The 19,902-nt window shown below is 40.6% G+C and overlaps 1 long non-coding RNA gene across 1 annotated transcript; it reads right to left on the reverse strand.

Moving 5' to 3' along the window:
• Window positions 1-1,991: 1,991 nt before the first annotated feature.
• On the reverse strand, window positions 1,992-18,403 carry LOC142602270 (uncharacterized). The gene is made up of 3 exons (XR_012835934.1): window positions 18,265-18,403; window positions 10,396-10,472; window positions 1,992-2,626 (listed from the first exon to the last, which is right to left on the reverse strand). It is a non-coding gene; the product is annotated as an uncharacterized LOC142602270 (long non-coding RNA).
• Between the last annotated feature and the right edge of the window lie 1,499 nt (window positions 18,404-19,902).

The raw sequence follows: 19,902 nt of genomic DNA on the forward strand, positions 1-19,902 counted from the left end.
GCACACTACAGACCCACTACATTCCATCTCCATCACAGTCTCCTCCTAGCTGGGACAGAGATAGTGACGCAAAGACCCCTGCTCCTCAGCGCGCCTACTCCCACTGATGTCAGATCAATTTGGCTCGTTGGTTTTGCCTGACAGGACTTTGGCCTGTAAAACATTTTGGGTCTATTTCCAAGTCACAGGTCCATAGGAACAGAAACCATTCCCAATACCCCCGCAAGTGCGCAGAGGGTGGTATAGAGTCATGGAGCCAGCTGCACAGCCCAGTATCAAAAACAAGAGCAGACCTGGAAAAATATTACAAAACTCTTCCACTGGCACCAGCGGGTCAGTGTCATTACAGGCAGCGGTGTTGTTCTCAGATAATATTTCATTGGCTTCCTTCTCCTTTTTCCTCTCCCTCTTCTGAAGCACATTTTCTTTCCCTTGTATTGCATGGTAGGGTTGTATCCCTGGAGATTAGTGATGAGGAGGAGTAGGCAGAGATCAAAAGCACTTCTAGCTTTGAAAAGATTATTCCTGGCCTCAAACCAAGTATGGAAAGCTCCAATCCATCCATTTTATTCAAAAAGTGTTTCAAAACTGGTCACCCAACCCTTTTGGATTCTGCTTCCTTTTCAACTTTATATGGCACACAGAATTCTTTGATTTTACCTTTTAAAGCATGGCACTAAATTCTTTACTAGCACAACTGACTGCTCTTATTTTTCAAACCTGAGGTTGTAGGCTTCTGTGGTGTTTTCAGTCCTGCTCAATGTCTTTCAGGACCAAAATCTCTCAGTTGCTTCACAGATCAACTACACCGATCTTACCTTGGCTCATTGACCTTTCCAGAGAAAAAAAGAAAAAAAAAAATCATTGCATTGCTTTGGAAACATGCTCCTCTAGCAATCATAGAAACATAGAATCATAGAATGGTTTGGGTTGGAAGGGACCTCAAAGACCATCTAGTTCCACCCCCCTGCTGCAGGCAGGGACACCCTCCACTAGACCACGTTGCCCAAAGCCCCATCCAACCTGGTCTGAAACACTTCCAGGGAAGGGGCATCCACAACCTCTCTGGGCAACCTGTTCCAGTACCTCACCACTCTAACAGTAAAGAATTTCTTTCTAACATCTAATCTAAATCAACCCTCCTTCAGCTTAAACCCATTACCCCTTGTCCTGTCACTACACTCCCTGATAAACAGTCCCTCAGCATCTACCAAAGCAACAACAAAAGAGCCAATGATAATTCCAAGAAGTTCACCAAGAAATGGGTATGGGTGTTCAGAAGAATGCCAAGATCTACAACATTTGGCTGAAATAAAATTTAACAGCTGGGTGGGGATAATAGTGTTAATAACAGAATGCATGAGTTGATTACATTTCTAGTGTGTATATAATATACTGGATTTTCAAACAAACTTTTACATTGACAGGATGGATATCACATAGGAAGAGATCAGCAGACTTCATCTTGTCCATCTCTGAATCACAAGTTCAGACGGTCATGAAAAGACTCAGATGTTTGGGAGTATGCTCACTGGTTGTAAGCTTTCAGAGTTTCAGAAATCACAACTTGTTTTTCTTGTGCATTAGACGTGTTCTTAGCTCCAAACCTCCTGAAGTAACAGGTGCTTAGTAGTCTACCCATCCATGTATGACTGCTATGAATAGTTAAAACAATGTGATATGGTTGGTTAGTTTTATCTATGTGTCACAGTGCACAAACAGGTAAAAGTGGAAGATGCGTTTCAGTGTCACATCTGCTGGATAAAATAGTAAAATGTGTCCTGCAAGTTATTCCAGAGAGACAGGTCAGAGTCTGACCATGCACACTGGTGAGCTTGGAAAATGAATGATTATCCAAGATTGCCTAGTTTTGGGAAAACAACCAGAAAAAACAAATTGCTCAAGAAAACAAGTCCTCTCTCAAATTCAAAATGTTCTGAATGGATTAGAAAGGAACAACATCAGTGAAATCAGTAATTTTATTTCTCCCATATGCCTTGGAAAGTAGTAGGTCATGAATAATGCTTTGTGGATTTTAGGGATGAGACGTGCACAAATATCTTGGTATGAGCATTCAAGAAATTCCAGAGAATGTAAAGAAAGTTTTCAATGATCAAGATAAGCGCATCTAACATGTGGCTTCTCCAAAATTATTAGCATGTTGGAAAAGAGGAGTGTCTGTGGAAGGCAACAAAACATGGGCCAAGCTAACATTGTGATTTTACTGCAAGAGTATCGAGAAGGCCATTCACTTTCTACAGCTTTTCCCACATGAGATACATCCAACACATCATATTCCTCCATTGCAGGAGGCCACTGTCAGTACATACAGCCAAAAATGTAGCTAAGAAAAGATGACAGTCAAGAGAATAGATGCCATTAAAAATGCCGATTATTTTGTATTGGTTTTCCTCAGTCCAAAAAAAAAGGAAGACAAAACAGAACAAAAAAAAGTAATTTCTATGAGAGATTGGCCTTATTAGCAGCAGATAAAAAGATTATTAACTACTGTCATTAAAGGTTCAGTTTGGATCAAATAATAACTGCAGTCCAGTGTGCCAGAACCTCATGAAGACTGTTACAGCAGAGCTTGCTGACCTTGTGTCATTTCAGACTTTTTTTTCACCTGGAAAGAAAAAAAAAGAGCATATAAATATTAGTTGTACTAGACGACTTCATAAGGTTTGTCTCAGCCTGTTAAACTACCAGTAAGTCAATCAATATACTGGCAGCCAAACGTTCAATGAATGACTTTTAAAGCATTTTTCCCAAGAGGATTATCCAGAACTAGGAAGCAGAGGTCAAATATAATTTGTTCAGAAGGTTACTGTACTACCATGAAATTAAAACATCTCACATAGCCCCGGTCAGTACCAGGCAGTTCTTAGTTTTATATTCTCTGAATCTAGGCCAGACCATTAGAGTTATCTGATTTGACTGCCTGTGTAGTTCATGAATATTAGGTGCAGTTCTTCTCCTGGTCACCATCTAATAAAATCCATTAACATGGCTCAGTGAAATTGATTAACATGGCTCAGATGCTCAGGTCTTATTTGGAGAAGAAAAGGCATGAGGGAGAATTCATTGTTTCTGCAGTATGATAACTCCAAATAGATGACTCTTCTCCCTTCCCCCTCCCAGTTACATATTGTGCCAAGTTTTAATTCAACTCCAAGCTACTGATTCTTGTTCTGCATTTCTCTGCTGAATTAAAGACTTCTTTAGCAACTGCTATTTCTTCCTTGGGAAGGTAATTATAGAGTAATCAAGTCACCTCTCGTCTCCCCATTTGCCTTCATGATTAGTTAAACAGATTGATTTCTTTAACTCTCTCATGGTGAGGGGATTTCTCCAGACACAGAATAACCATGTGGTTCTGTTCCGCAAAATATTGTGGCTTTGTATCTTTTCTCAGGTGTGGATTCAGAACTGCATGCAACAAGCTGGCATCAGTAAAAGTAATCTGCAGAGGTAATGATGTCATCTGTTAAGTTATTATTTCTCTTTCAATGTACCCTGTGACCTGAGCAGCCCTATTTAGCTTGTCTTCATAACTAGAATGAAGAGCCTTTTGCTAAATTCTATTTTAAGACATTTGTGGTGAGGAGCAGTCTTTCAGTATGACATACAGCCTTTCTCTTAGGCAGAAACTTTTTACTGAAATATTTAATTTGAATTTATCAATTGATTGCTTTGATTATAAATCATTGCTCCAGCAATGCTTGTCATCCACGAGCCTTTATCAGTGGGGACTTTATACCAATTACTAAATCACTGATGAAAGTGCAGATCCAAAATGAGCCTCATCCTAGAACAGCAGCACTAAAAATACAATCATTCAGGCTGGAATGAAATTTTGAGATATGTCAGTTTTTAATGCATTCCTGCTCTACATGTTATTCAGTGCTCATTTGTTTTAAATCAAAATATGAAGCTGTAACAATTCAGTAAAACTAATGACAGTAATCCAAACATACAACATTTCTAATGAGCTCTCTAATGAGCTCTCTAATGAGCTATGTTTAATTAATGCTGCTAAGCAGTAACTGGATAGTGATTGCTGTTTTCAGAAACCATACTAACTTAGAAGTTTTGTGAAGTTTTTAAAGGATTTCTGTGTCCTCAGTGGAAACATGATTCCTTTCTCAGGATGAGGAAGTTTGTTGCATCAATACCTCTATTTTTGGAGGGTCCCACACCCTGCCCTTCATGACCATGCGTGGCTCTTAGTTGTGTCAAATATCAAATCACAAATCTTCTCCACCATGTTCTAATAGAGGATTCGGGGTGACAGTGAAAGGTTAAGTAGGTGGGAACAGCAATAGTTTTTTCTGCAGACTTGACTTACCTTATGGCTTAAGAGTCAGACTTAAACAGTAGGTTACCCTACAGAATGGCATCAAGTTTATTTTACAAGACCTATTGTCCAAAGTGGTTTACTTTTATGGTATTTCTTCCACATTTCTTTAATCAGGATATTTTATACATAAAATTTTTTTTTTTTAAAAAAATAAATATCAATTTAGTGAGTTAATAGCCTTCTGAGGGCAAACAGAAAGGTTGAAACAGGTTAATGTGGCTCATCAATAGCAGGATCCAAGGAAGAGAGCTATCAGGACAGTGCCTGCACTGAAAAGATGCTACAGTATTCAAGTTAGTTTATGAAAGGCTACCACATCTCCCCTGGGGATGAAGGTTCTGCCTTAAAAAAGGCATAGTAAAACAAATTATAGTAATTTATTAGCAGTAGAAAGATCTCAAACAAATTATATTCAGGATTAAAAATCATATTTAAAGACCTTACAGTAGTAGAATGAGAAAATGACAAGAATATGTGCAGGAAATAATTCAGAAGAAATTGAGCAAACTGACTTCTGGATGCATGAGTTCATAAAATGATTGTAAAGCTTGAGGAATGAGGATAGTTCAGTTTACACAGTAAAAAACAGAAGACAGAAAAGGGATGTTTCAGGTTTCTCACAGTAATTTATTCCCTTCCAGTTTTTAGCAAATCCTACCAGCTTTTAGCCTTGGATATAATGCAAACTATACCAGCTGCCAGAGAGAGAGGCTGCACAAAGGAATCCATGCCATAGGGAGTTGAGGAGAACAAGAAGAACTGAAACTCCCTCAGGTAGCAGAAAGGAAGACAAAGTCCCCTGCAGATTTGTCTTCATGGTAAGAGGTCTCTGCAGAAATAATTAATTCATGTTGTGGGAGTGAAGTTGATGTTGATCAACACTCATTACTCAAGCTGTTGAAAGACCCAAAAGTGAAACAAGACACTTGGGAGGGTGAAACTGGTAATGATCTCTAGGAAATTATGAAAAGAGTGTTTTGATCGCCAAGACAGCCAGCTCCATGGATACTGGAAGGTGAGCATTTAGGACTTACTGTGTAGACAAAAGGAAGATGCAAGTTGAGCATGCTTCCCAGCAAAGCAGGATGGAGAAGACAGCTGTACGTGATCCAAGAGCAAATGCTGACACTGTGCCAAGCATCTCTCCTATATGTACTGGAGCTCTGTTCCGTGCCTGCTGCTGTCTCACACCAGATACCCATCCTCTGTTCTTTGTGCCAGTCTCTACTGATAGACCATCAACTTCAGATAAGAGGCTGGTTTATAATTAGAGACCATCACTGGAATGCAGAATTACTGTTGTATGAAAGATGCAAAGAATGACTGTTTTTCACTCCATCTCACTCTGGAAATGAAGGACAGCCTTCTTTCAATTACTACCTGTGGTAGTTTAAGTATTCACTGAAGGCCAGTGACTTCTTTAAATGTAGCAGACTTTCCTAAGTGCCTTACCATCTGTTCAGTGCTTTTGACAATGTGTTTATGTTGACAGTCACATAGGGGAAAAAAATCAAAGCGCTTCATATTTTTTGTTAATGGAATATGTTGAGATGACATTAATCATACAGACAGGGAACCCTCTACTCATAAGTGAATGCACGCGTTAAAAACTAAGGCTGTTAATGGACCCTGTTTCTGATCACTGCTGTCATAAGTGATAACAGGCTTGAGGCCAATTAAAGCACTTTTCACATTTTTCTCAAAGCGAGGGAGTGCTGGGAAGGGATCCTGGCACCAGCAAGAGTGCCGAGGTGAGGGGCTTAGCGCCACGGTAATGTGATCTCTCTCTGCTTAGACGCTCCTGCGCTCCCCTCCACCGCACGCTACCCAAGCTCCCGTCCGGAGCTCGGATACAGGACTTGGCTTCTCTGTAGCAACGTGAGGACAGAGCAGGCAGGACTTACCAGTTATCAGTAACCTCACTGATGATGGCGTCAAGGAATTCTCCAGTTTTAATGTCCCACCTCAACTTTTCCATTTGCAGTGGGAAACCAGAAGCAGAAGCAGAGGTCCATCTGCTTTGGGGTACACTTGGAGTTGGTTGAGTTATTGGGGAAGCATTGCATGGCAAGACGCCTGCCAAGTTCTGAGGCTCTGATGCAAAGTACCCCAGTGCATGTGCAACAAATCCAGACTTGTTACTGTTTCGTACAAGAACTTCCACCTGGCTGGGCAAAATTTGCCTTTTTCCTCATGAAGAATATTACCAGTGAGAAACAAAAGAAGATGCAACCAAAGAAGCTTAAAACCACGGTCACTCTGAATTTGTAAGGTCCTCGCATATAGTTGGCAACAGCACAAGACAGGCTATTTTTGAATCAGCAGGAATTTGGTATTAGTGTATTTGTATGCTAGTATGGACTACGTTTGGAGTTTGAAAGCATGAGGCCTTAGTCACATAACACAAAACACCGCTCTTCAAAATCTCTGTATATCCTCACTCAGTCCTGTCTTACGGATCTCAAAATAAAAGCTACTTGAGATGATCTGTCTAATAGGTATCTCTATGGATCCAAGCACTTCTGTACTGCCTCCTCTCCTGCCTTTTTCTAAGTTAAAGATTGTATCTGCCAGGCAAACGCTGAGTTGGGATGGTAGCTCGTTTTGCCGGTATGAGGAATGCTGAATTTTTCAGCAAGTTGTGAAAGCCAAAGACCTTGCCAACTTTCCTTTAAGCTTTTTAGACCCACTGTTTGCATTTGCTTTCTGTTTCAAGTGAGGAGAGATGTGGCAGGCTAGCTAGGGTCTCGGTCCCTTTGAAAGTCCTGCAGCAAAGCAGAATACCAGCCAAACACAGGAAAATGGTGGGAATCACTTTCTGATGTCTAGCTCCCTGATCTGCATGTGTATTTTCAAGCTGTAATATATAACTATAAGATAAATCAAATAAAAAGAAAACCAAGAAAGTTAGAGAGATTCAAACCCTCCTCTTCATTATATTGGGAGATTTGGTTAAAAAAAAAAAAATCCTGTGATTTTTACATGAGACATCTTTTAGGCTTGTTTTTCTTGCCTTCCAGGTTCTGAACCCAAGTTTGTTGTTTGAACTAGTATAAACCATTTGTGAAGGTTTTACCGTCACAGATCTTCAAAATCTACTGCAGATTTGAAGAGCCTATTTAACCTTTTCTGACATTTAAAAGAAAACAGAAAGCAAGCCCTGCCAGCTGAAAAGTGAGTTAAAGGAACCAGTCCAGTTTGCGTCCAACTGGATGAAGAAAGGATAGTCAAATTCCTTCCATTTTACACATAGTTAGTCATGGAATTGTACAAGAGAAATAAAAAAAAAAAAAAAAAAAAGAAGACAATAAAATAGCCGTATTGTAACAGCTGAAGCAAACCTTGGGTAACTGTCAGCAGCGAAATGTCCAGAGAGCATTTGTACCATTCCATTTCATTAAGCTGAAGGGTGGGATTGCAGACTGTAAAAGATTATAGCAGAGCTCTTCAGAAATTTACAGCTCACAGCGAAGCACAAGGGAAGTCTCCCTTTCTTGTGTATGCAACAGGGAGCCTGGGTTTTGTCTCTCTGAGGATGATGATGTGTAGAAGGTGCTGGTTGCCAGAAGCACCAATGAAAACTGAAATGTGCTCCACAAACCCTTTTTTTCCTTCCCCATGGCCGACAAAATGCATTTGCACTGTCAGTTTTATTTGCTTCCCAAGCTCTTGAGTTTGTGGGCTGGGTTAGGACAGGAAGCCTTATGTACGGGTGGTGTTTCGGGCAACGCCAGATGTTTTGGGGGTATAATAATGCATAATAGGAACAAGTGCAATGAATGCCATGGGAGAGGGGACACTTCTCTCATTTCAAACAGTGTAACCAGCAGGCGTTACTCTGTTTTGTACCCACTGAGGATCTGGCCCCAAGACCTTCACTGAGCTGCAACAGGAAGCTTAAATTCTGGGTAAAACAGGAGTACGTGTCTGCAGCCTGCTGCTCTGTAACACAGCAAGTACATTGAAAAGCTAAGTTCTTCCTTCTCAGAAATCTCTTTGGTTTCAGCCTCCCCTCCCTTTTTATGACAGCATCCCCCTTTATGTGGTGGAACTCCTGCAAATGTGCTGTGGAATAAGAGAAAATTTAGGATAGCAGTTATCTGTCAGTAGAAAAGACACAGGGGTCAGAAAGAGAAGTTGTCGTAGATGACTAACAACCCTACATACTTTTACTGGTGAAGTTTGGCTATAGCAGTTAACTTTGTCCGCCTACTTTTTTCCTGCTTATGTTGATTCACCAAAAATGCTGGATTGTGCTTGCGCTTGCCAGAGTGGAGGAGGTATCTACCAACAGCAGAGGTGGTCAAGAAATGTATACTGGTGCAAGTTTCCAACAGGAATGGCAGTTTCCACCAAACTGATTTTCTGAAGTGAAGAATTTTCAAAATCACAACGGGAATGATGCGAAATGAAGTGCTGTAATCCAAACGAAATGCAACCCAAGTTCAGAAACTCTTAGTCTTTTTATTTATAAAAAATAATTAATTTTTGTCTTGAGTCACCATGACATTCAGCTTAATTTCCTTAGTTGAGCATTGTCTTGTGGGAATTTTAATTCACAACTCTGTTCTCTCTACTGTGGGCCCATAGTCCTTTGGAGGACTGCAGCTCCCAAGAAATAACATGCACTTGGCCTGGCCTGAATTATGTGCTGTGTTGGATACTCATGTGACTCTACTGCTGTATGAGCAAGGTAATTTGGACAGAAAAGTTTAGCCTATAGGGAAATCTGGGGGTTCTGGCCTTTTAACCACAAAGCCAAAAGAGAGACTCTCACAAAATGTGAAGTTCAGTATTAACTGAATTTCAGGCAAATTGAGCATGTGTATCAAATCCAGCAGACGAAAGGAAACATTTCAATATAGGTAATTCTTCCTTCTCATTTCTGTTCAAGAACAATGAAAGTATTGGCAATTCCTAACAGAAGTTACAAGAAATTTCAGGTTTTGTGCAAATTTATTATGTTGGAAGTACTTGGTTCAGCTTAGAATAATAAGTTTTGACACACTGGAAGTTCCCAAAGAGCAGGAATTCCAACTTTCTCACTGCTGCAAGTCCATGTTCATTAATTTTCATGGTTTTTTATGTGCAGGCTCTCCTCTGTGGGTTATAAAGGCTTGAGCAGTAAAGCCAAAACCTTTACTGAGGATTTGTACATGGGTAATTGAAGGATTTAATTCTTAAAAGTGGAATTGTGCTCAGTTTGGTCTTACAAACAAAAAAAAAAAATTGATATAAATTGCATAGGTCAAAGGAAGTGTTCTTAATTGTGCTGAAGTGATCCCACAAAAAGCAATCTAAATGGATGAAAGAACCACCAAAGTCTGTAACGGAGCAGAGTTTGGACTCCTCTACAACCTTTTTTTAGTTTTACGCTGCAAGTGATTAGTGGCACAGGCTTCTCATGTAAAATTGTCAGTTCAGACTGGTTTCATGGCTAGATTTTGAATATGTAAAGAAAAACATTTTGCGTCCCAGCATTGTGGGACTTTTGCTCTCTCTTGCAGGCATGTGGGTTTTTCCCCCTCAACAAATCTGTTTCCATACTGCAGAAGTGACCCCTTTGATCATCAAAAAGACTCCAGAGAGTTCAAACGACCTCATGGACCTATTTCCATTCTGCTTAATATGAGTCTGAAGCCCCCAAACTAAACTGTTCCACCTTCAGGTTTGGATTTATGTGAAATAACCTTGATTTCAGATCAGCCCTCTGAAGACCTTCAGAGATACAGCAATGGACACAAATTTAGTAACTGTGGATCATTAGTATCCTTGGGTACTTCCTTTTCTGCAAGGAAAGTTAAAGGACTTTTGAAGCTGTAAGAGCTTTAAATCATCCCAGCAGAATTAAATGATTGAGACACTAGTAAGATAGGATAATAAAGTTCACCAGTTCTCCCCCAGGCCTCTTATTTAACTAGTCTGGGTTTTGGATGTTATAACAATGATAGTTTAGAAGATGCTGAGGACAAAGTGGTGAAGCAGTTGAACTGTCAGGCTCAGAGTGCTGTCCCTCAATCCTTTATTTTACATACCTTCATCTAGGACTTAAAGGACTGCCCAAGGGTTCCCCTTTGCAGCTGCCATAGGGATACCGTGAGTAGTGATGGTACTGATAACAGGAAAAAAAAAAAGATCAGAAGACATGAAGATTCTTCTGGACAAGAAGTGTGAAGACCAAATCGTGATGAATACTTGCCATTTTGCAAAGGCAATAACCAAGCCTATAATGTATGTCAAAATACAGTTCTCTGCACAGGGGTGAAACTCTTCTAGACCAAGAAAGAGGCGGCCAAAGTTTATTCTCAGTTCATGATGCAAATAGAGAATACAGTTCAGTGATTTTCATTAGCTCCCTAGATAGAATTTGGCTCAAGTTGATCCTTCATGTCTTAGTGGGGACAAAGCCAACGACCAATCTACAGGAAACACAGGAGGAGATCCATCCAATAGAGGTGGACAGAAAAGAAACTTTTTTCCCTTTCCTATAAAAAAGATGGATTTTTGTATTAAGAAAGTATTAATTCCTGTCAAACTGGGAAGCATTCTGGTACTTTCATGAGAAATAGGACAGATTCAAGAAAGGTGTCCACTTTCCAGTAAAGAAGTGCATTTGGCTGAAACACCCTAATACATATGTTTTCCTTTTTTTTGCAACAGTTCATTTTAAACTCAGACTCATAGGGTTGCACAGGACAATGACAGGACGTTCAACATATGGGAAAAGCACTGGCATTTTGATCTCCCTTCAAAACTCATTCAGTTTTCATGGCTATTGCCATCACTGCACCTTGCAGCTAAGTACCTGAGATTGCGTTTTTCACTTAAATATTTCTACTGTGAGCCTTGCTCTGCTACCAGTCGATTGTCTGGTAAAGGTCCCAGTTCTTCAGCATTGAGCACGTTAGAAATCACCATTGATTTTTCGTGTCGTGGGGCAGATTTGTCCCACAAGCATCCAGAAACCAGGCAGATAATTCTCATAAAAACCCTCTGCTCCTGCTGGCATCTAAATTTTGTAAAAGACTCAGTAGGACAGTGAGAGCTGGTGGGTGAAGAGCTCTTTGTTGAATCATTAATTTTTTTTTTTTCCCCTGCAAGAGGAGAAAATTGGGGTGTTGAATGTTTGGTGGAAAGCAAAACAAAAACATAACCCTGCCTCTACCAGGCCTGGATCCAGCCCTGTGACAGTCTATTTTCCACGGGCTCTCAAAATTTATGTAAAGAATAAGGCAAAAAAAATGTAACTGTTCTCTTGCAGTTTCTGCTCTGAATATGCTCCTAATGAGTTCCCTTTTTTAACTCATCTAATTGTCCATCCTACCCTGGCATTCCCTGCGCCTTTGAGAGTCCAGAGATCCCAAGCATCTGAAGACATAAAGCCAGTGTTAAAGGGCACTTCACATTCCAGGAAGCTCCCAAAGAGCCACCAATTTCCCCTCACTCCAGGAGGCTTTGCAGAATCCAAAGGACAGCCCCCACTTTTCTGGGGAACCAGATCAAACCACAGCACCAAACAAGCATAGGATTGCCAAATATTTTCTTTTTTGTCTTGGAAAAAATAAATAAATTAAATAATAAAAACATTTCTAGTTTTTAGTGAATTTCACATGTCTGTGATGCCAAGGGGGGAAGGGATGCTTTCCTTCCATTAATAGCAAGGTACCGAGACATGAAAGCTAGTGGAGCATTTCTAGGGGGAAAAGATGACTAAAAAGATGGACTTGGACCAGATTCTGGATCTTCATCTGTGACTGCTTCCATCACTGTCTAACAGGTTAAGCCAGGATCCTGGATTCTGGGAAGCTGACATGGTCCTCACCTTGTTACAGAGCATGCTGCATAGATACCTGCTCCTTCTTCAATTGCAACCGATACCCCTGTGATCATCTTGCCATACACACCGTTTGACCACTGCTGCACAGATGCTCCCTTTTAGATGTTGATCATCTCAACCTCCAGACACAAGGGCACTGCCAGAGACACCACATTTTGGTGGCACCCTGGGGAGAGGGTGAGCAGCTGGAAAGGAAGGAGGCTGTTGAGAGAGGCTGCTAATGCTGAGGTCAGTTTCTAACCCCCAAGACCAAAAAAAAATGCCATTGAGATTTCAGTGAGGTCAGGTTTCACCCCAAAATTTCTCCATATTCCTACCAATGGAAACATTATGCTTCTGTGTCCTTATCTAGATGATTTAGGGGTGCACAAAAGCAATGCTTTCCTTCACCCTGTCACCAAGAGGAGCAAGAAACCCTCCTATTAGAGAAATAACAGAGAAAAAGTATTAGTTAAGGTAAATGGCTTCATTTAGCAAAACTGTATCTGCATCTGATGGCTTCTGGAGCAGATGGGGGCTGAACAGTGCCTGTCAGGAGCAGAGACACTGTGGCGTGGAGCAGAGCACAAGTCCGTGTCCCTGTTTACAAAAGTGCCTCAAGTGCTCACAACAAGCATTGCCAATCATTGTTTTCTATGGTGAGATGTATCAGTCCCTTACTAGGAAAGTAACCCAGACCCTCTTTTTTCTCACGGACTGTAGCACTGAGATGCAGCAGCAGAGGGACAAGCAATGTAGTTTCAATTAAGACCCACCAAAAACAGCTCTTACTATGTTATAAATTCTATATTTATCCTGAAATGCCAGCCCCATCCTGAGCCTTTCTCCCTCTCCTTTAATTGTTTTCAGAAAAGTTTCCATTGTGTTTTCTTTTCCATTTTTTAGGACTAGTATTGCAATATAAATAGTCTTTTTTTCTTCTCTTCTCTATTTTTGCTAATAGTTTGGTTTCTCTACTTGGCTGAATGTACATGACTCTGAGGTTTTGTGATATAATTGCATGATTACTTCCAAATTTTCCAACCAATGGGGCATCTAATCAGTTGAAAAATTTCATTATCCACTGATAGATGCTGGAGGGAAGGCAAAACATGGTTTGTCCATGTATCATTTCCTTCTCTCTCCTCCCCCATATTTAACCTTCTCTCTTTACACCCAGAGCAGGGACAAAGTCAACCCAGCTGCAAAAGAAGTGACTGCAAATCTGTTAGTTCAGGGGGCTTGCGGTTGAACCATGCTCCTTCACATGGAGATAACCCACTCAAATTGGACTTGGGCAGTCCAGCTAAAAAGCCAAGTGTGGTCTGATGTGTGGTATGGAGACAGGTATTACCCTTATTCCCTAGAGTGCTGGTCGCTTGCCTGAAATGTCTGATTTCATCAGATTTGGTTATTTTATTCAGTCTTGCAGTTGCAGCCTGAGAGAGAGGCATTTTTAACAGTTCCTCACCCAATTTTTTCTCTTTTACTTGGTTACTAATCTTTTTTAGCCTTGACTTAATTTTATTTACCACATGAGGACACTACAGCAGTGCCTACATCCTTTCACATGCTGTCATTTTTCTGTTGAGGTGTCTGACTGCAAGGCTCTGCTACGTTGAGCAAATCAGTTAAGACCATAGGTTAAGAATAAAAGAGGGGAGGGAGGAAGGAACATCATCCTCCTTCCTCATCCAAAAACCTTTCAGCTTTTTTAAGGGATTTAATTACACTTGGTGAAATAGGAAAGTGAAGCCTCTTGTCTCTGCTTCCCTTTGTCCTTGAGGGGGTGAAGGCCTCATTGGTCCTCAATGTCCTTGCATCCCTCTCCACCTCCCAGGTTGTCCTCAGGGTCTTGCATGCTGGAAGAGGCAGGAGGCCACTTTCCTTTCTTCCTCTGCCCTCATCCTCTGGCTGTTGCCATGAACAATGAATAAAAACTCCTTCCTCCTCAAATGACTGTTTAAGGATCAAAATCTGAGCTCAAGGTTTCACCTCATTTGAGCAGACTACCTAAAAAAAAAACCATCACTACCACTTCTAAAAGCTCTTTTATAACTACCAACATTTGTACTATGTTTCAAACAGGCTGAATTATTTCAAGGTGCAGAACTCTGAACTTCAAAAAAAAAATCCAAACAAAGTGCCCTCTCAATTTGTTTTTTAATTGAAAGCATCTCATGAAAATTGGAAATTTTCACTTACAATGAAGTTTGGTCCTTGCTTTCCACTTTCGCATGAATATTTCCATATATTTTAGAAAAGAAAATCTTTAGCTTCTCTGAACAGTTCAAAAATAATAAACTTTTCCTGTTTAAAGTTAAAACTACTCTCAAAATCTTACTTTAAGTCATCAGCATGTTTTATATATGGTTTCTCATTTGTGAGGCATGAGCTCAAGTGCATTTATCTACCTACAATATCAAGAAGTCCTGTTGGTCTTTCTAAACAGGACTTTTTTATTTAAATATTCTTTGCAGGCTGTTCTCTGGAGTGCCCTGGATCTCATTAGAAGTGTGGTATTTTCCTCTTCCTCTAAAATTAGATTTACTTTCCAATTAAAACCTGGCCCTTCTGACAGACACTTTGTTTCACTTTCAGGTCCAGATTTCTTACCATGTTGACCCTACCAAACGCCTCCAGTGACTTGTAAAAATAATAAGGATTATGCACAGCTGCACAGATCAAAAATCCCCCCAGCATTCAATTGCTATCATGAGTCTTTTATCAATCTGCTCTAGAGTAGAGAGCGAAACAATTTTCCTACCCCATGAAACTGAGATTTCATATATGTTCCCTTTCCACATTACGATAAAAAAAAAAAAAGACCTTTCAAAGCTGTTGATTCCTTTTATAAAAACAGACTCCTACACCACAGGGGAATGCTAACCGGGTGGTTAAGAGATTCCCCTGGGTTGAAATAGCCCAAGAGGCAGGATTTCCACCTGCAGTACTACCAGGCTATGTCAATGAGAGAATAACTTCAAGAGACCCACATTCACATCTTGGTCCACCTCAGACTTCCTGCTGTGTTATCTTGGGCGAGTCTCTTCAGCATCCTGTTCCTGAACTCTGATCTCTACTCTTCCTTGTCTCCTCTTTTCAATATGAACCTCTCAAGTCAAGAATGAGATCAGGCAAGAATGAGGGCAGCTGTTGACTAGGTTAAACCTAATTTCCAGAGCATGAGGTTGACTCTGGTTATCAACACTAAATCCATGCTAAGAACAACTCTTAGCTCCTTAGTAAACTAGAAAACTTCTTAAATTTATATGTAACGGAATGGTGCCAGCTAATTATTAGAAACATAATAGTCTGTTACATAATCACAACAGCCTCTGTAAATGTGGTTTCAGTTATTACATAGTACTTTATTAATAGACAATAAACACAATCTTAAATCTCAATTAAATCCTCATTTGGTAGGTGCTTCATTTTGAAAGGGTATCAGAATGTGTCACTGAAGTCAAATGTCAGCATAAAGTCATGTGACAAAAATCCTGGTCCAGATGTTGATTCAGATCTTGTTCAAGGGACAAGTGGAAGAATGTCCTTGGAGAACAACTTCATACAGTACAGTCTCATCTGTTACTCACACGTTTTGTCTGAACATTTAATCCCCACGAGCACATAAGTGTTCTGGAGGTCACTTTTGGACAATATGCTCAGGAGGATCTCAGGAACCAGCCAGATGGTGTGAGAGCATGGCGGTATTTCTAGCTGGATGACCACCCACTTCCTCCTATAAGATCCTTTGAATGTAGGAAACAAAAGCAGACAGACTTAAAGCCAAGAAATAGGGAAGCTATGTTAAAAATAAGTGTCTTGATCGACAGCAACAAGATGGAAATTGCTAGTTTCCTAAAACCAGATGCTCATGAGCACTGCTGAGGATGCTCCACCTCAGGGACGGCAGGGGTACAGTGCCTTGTTCCAGGCAACCAAATAGCATTGCCCTGGGAAAGAGCTTTCCTATCACTGTGGCTGGCAAGGCAGCTCCAGCCATCGCTTTCTGGTGATAACTCCTTCCACAATAATTTACGAGCTTTCACAACCTAGGGTTCAATTATTGCCATCTGGTCTACCTGGGTCAAAACCAAGAAAGGCAGGGAAACCCTGCAGTCTGCACAAAGAAATTAGTGAATAAACCAAAGGCTTATGTGAAAATGTAACTGATCTTTCCACATAGACCTGACTGCTAGATTTCCATGTGCTTTAGAAATTTCCTGCAGGCTTCAGTTATGCTGACAGGCGAGGAAGAGAGGACTGAATATTCTACAAATATCTGAATTATCTCACTTTGGAGAAGTTCATCATCATTTTCCTTCTTCATACACTGGTAGCCTGGCAATCGAGGAGAACAGTAGCAAAAACTGCAAGTAGTCCTACTGGCTATTTGTCCCAGTGCCTCTTTCAGGAAAGGATCTGTGAAACCAGGAGTAGTTATACAATCAACAAATTTCTTTAAAGGCTACAAGGGACTGTTCCGATTAGTCAAACTTCCAGGGAAGCCTGGAATAAAGCTAGCACTGATAAGAAATGGTTCCTTGGCTACCTAAAGGGGAAAAAGAAAGGATGCACCGTGCACATATGAGTGAAGAGAGACTCTAGGTGGGTTTATGACATTGGCCAAGTATCTACTGGCTCACTGGGAGAGGGTGGGATACAGGAACAAGGCTAAAAACTGGAGCTGGTGGAGTTTGGATCAAGGCTTAAGAGCTACTCCTAGTAAGTAGAAACAGTAAGAGACACCACAAGTGAACCAGCACAGAGTGCAAAGCCTCCTAGAAGAGAATTTTAACAACTGATTTAGAAACCAAGTTTGATTTTGATAGTCAGTTTACTAAATTAGAGGAAACTGCCCCCAGGTCAGTTCTGAAGGTAAGGACAAACCAGAAACTATAGGGACACTTTGTTTTGGTGTTCAGGGAGAAGAGACAATGAGGAGCTTACTAATGGGAAAGAGCACAGAAATGAAAACTTGCATGGATGAAGTGAAAGCAGAATAAGAATGATGTGTGTAAATGCAGGGCTATACCATAAGCTCAGTTCTCAGATAGTGAAAGAACACTAGTGATAGCATAAACAAAGTCAAGTAGCAAGGATTTTTAAATAACATTGGCTGCTCTGCAGGTTCATAAATTAAGAAGGAAGGGAAGGCAGGCAGAGGTGAACTGCTCAGCTGCAGACTTTTTCTCAAAGCAGCCACAATAAGTGAGGTGTTAGGGTGTGTGGGCATAGGGCAGATGGAAAACTTGAGCAAGGTGCAAAATGAGCTCAACAACATTGAGTTTCAAATTAACATATCCAGTGAATTAACTGTATTTCAAGCCTTTTTTTTTTCTTCCCCAAAGGAGGAATGCTTGCATGGTCAGAGTGATACATGCCTAAGAGTGTCCATCTGCTCTACTACCTATTGAATGCTAAGGACAATTTAAGCCAAATTTGGCTGAAGGCTAGTGTGTGAGTAGAATCAGTGCCTTCCAGTAGAAATAATGAATGTAGAGAGCCTTTATGAATACCAGACATGCAAGATTAATTTTTGCTAATACATAGACGATACTATTGTTTGCAGCAAAAGACAAATTTCTTCAGTCCCAGGTTTGTAGGCACATCGTATGCCAGAGACTGCCAGCCAGTTGGTGTCCTGGTCACTTGGACCATGAGCACATCCTTTGGGAACTTGTTTAAGCAGTAGATCACATGCAGGCTTGGAAGAGAGAATTTCTCACATACTTTGAGCTCTTAACGATCTGGTAGAGATTTTAATAAAATGCAGGCTCATTTGTATTTCTGCATGCAACTGACATGTCCCTGGCATTACTGCAATGTGTTAGAATCAGTGTCATAGCCCTTTTCCCTCAATCCACCATGATTTTTGTCTACTGGGGAAAAGACTTCACCTCCCTTCCCTGCTCCCCAAAACATTTGTATAATACTTAGGATGTTGTTGGCATGAATGGAACATATTAAGAATAAAAGAGGAAACACCTTCAAATGCAGTAGGCAGAGATACAACAAATACAAGGCATTTTCACCGGGGATCACAACAGGACAGATACAAAACAGCATGGAAAGAAATCCATACCTGTACCTAGGGCCTCATCCAAGGTCTTACTGGAGCTGATGGAAAAATCCAATGGGTTTCAAATAAGGCCTTTATTTCAAAAAGGGGAAAGAGTTTAGAAAAAAAAGAATAAAATATTAAAAAGCCAAGGGGAAATAAGAGATAAATAACATTTACCCAAAACAAACCAGATGTTTCACCTCAAATCCACTTTCTGTTTCCATGAGAATAAAGACAAAGAAAATAATGGCTGTCAGCCTTTTCTTTGGGTCAGACGGCAGAGACCCAATGGGTAATGGGCTCTAAGGCATGTGACCCTCACACGCTTCCTGTGTCATAAATGAGTCACAGCAGTAGCATACTCATAAATATGTTGGAAAGAATAATGTTAGTCTAAATGCTTTGATTCAAGCAGAGGTAATAAAAGGCAAAAAACATCTTCAGCTTGCCTCAAACGCCTGTTTCCTTCATTTTTCCTTTTTATATATACATATACTAAAGAAAAGCTCTTAATTCCATTTTCTGTCTCAAAATGAGCAACGTGTTTGGGAATGGATGAGCAGTGTGTTTGCTGACTTGAGCCATTGGAGTTATGGTCTCTATGGAGCTTTTCAAGTTGCTGAGGATGCAAAGACAAAGCAATTTTCCAAGCAGAGATGACAGAACTGTGTAGAGCCCCAGGTTGCTGATGGAGGGTGCTCAGGCACATTGCTTTCATAGGACTTGCTGGAGGTCACCAAGTCACATCTGAGGTTAGAAGAGAGCACTTGGGTGTTCTCATCCTAACATCACCCTTTGGTGCCTCCTTGGAACTGAGGGGTGAATATAGACCTTTGCCTGCAGCAGCAAGATTGTCTCTAAATGTGCTCAGTACCCTTGAAGTTGAGGGTCCTTGAGTTCTTGACCCTCCATGCAAAACAACCGTAGGATTTGGGGTGAAAATGGTGCTGCTCCCACAAAAAACCCCAGAGAATATTTGCACATGGTTCCCTAAAAAGCCTTACCAACTCATGTTTTGTAAGTGTAGTCAATGCAGATAGCATTTAACATTTTTTTCTTGCAGAAAGGCCTCTGCTTTACCACTGCTTTTAAAGCTATCACACTGAAATGGCTAAACCTGAAATTTTCCATGATATAGCATCTGCTTCAAAATTATTTTATTTGAAGTTTCAGCTAAAACAGTTCTACTCCCAAGGAAAAGTGAAAAAGGCATCTTTTATCCAAGTGAAAAAAGACATAAACAACAACAGTTCCATTGAAAAACTGTAATGCCTTTGCTTAGAATAGGAATGTAAAATTTGATAGAAGATTGCCCTGCTCTCAAAGGTAGCACTTGTAGCATCAACGTGAAAAGCAAAGATCTACGTAAATATGGTCAAGTTGTGAACTTCAAAAAATCCACAGGCTTAATAGAAAATTCGTCAGTGTTTGGCAGCTTAATTATGAGGCAATTCAGCATGCAATGAGCATGCTCCGATTCCCTTGCTGCTCTTAGGCATGCAGCATGCTACTGCTTTGTGTGCCAACAGCTGTGCAGGGCTTTCTGGGAACAGGTTGCTGGAGAACAGTGTGGCACTGTATTGCAGGTAGACAGCATCTTCTGTGCTCCCATTTCTTCTCCTGTTAATATCTACCCAGACCAGAAGAGGAGCAGGCACC

Source organism: Balearica regulorum, chromosome 6 (genome assembly GCF_011004875.1).
Source record: "Balearica regulorum gibbericeps isolate bBalReg1 chromosome 6, bBalReg1.pri, whole genome shotgun sequence".
Lineage (NCBI taxonomy): Eukaryota > Metazoa > Chordata > Aves > Gruiformes > Gruidae > Balearica > Balearica regulorum.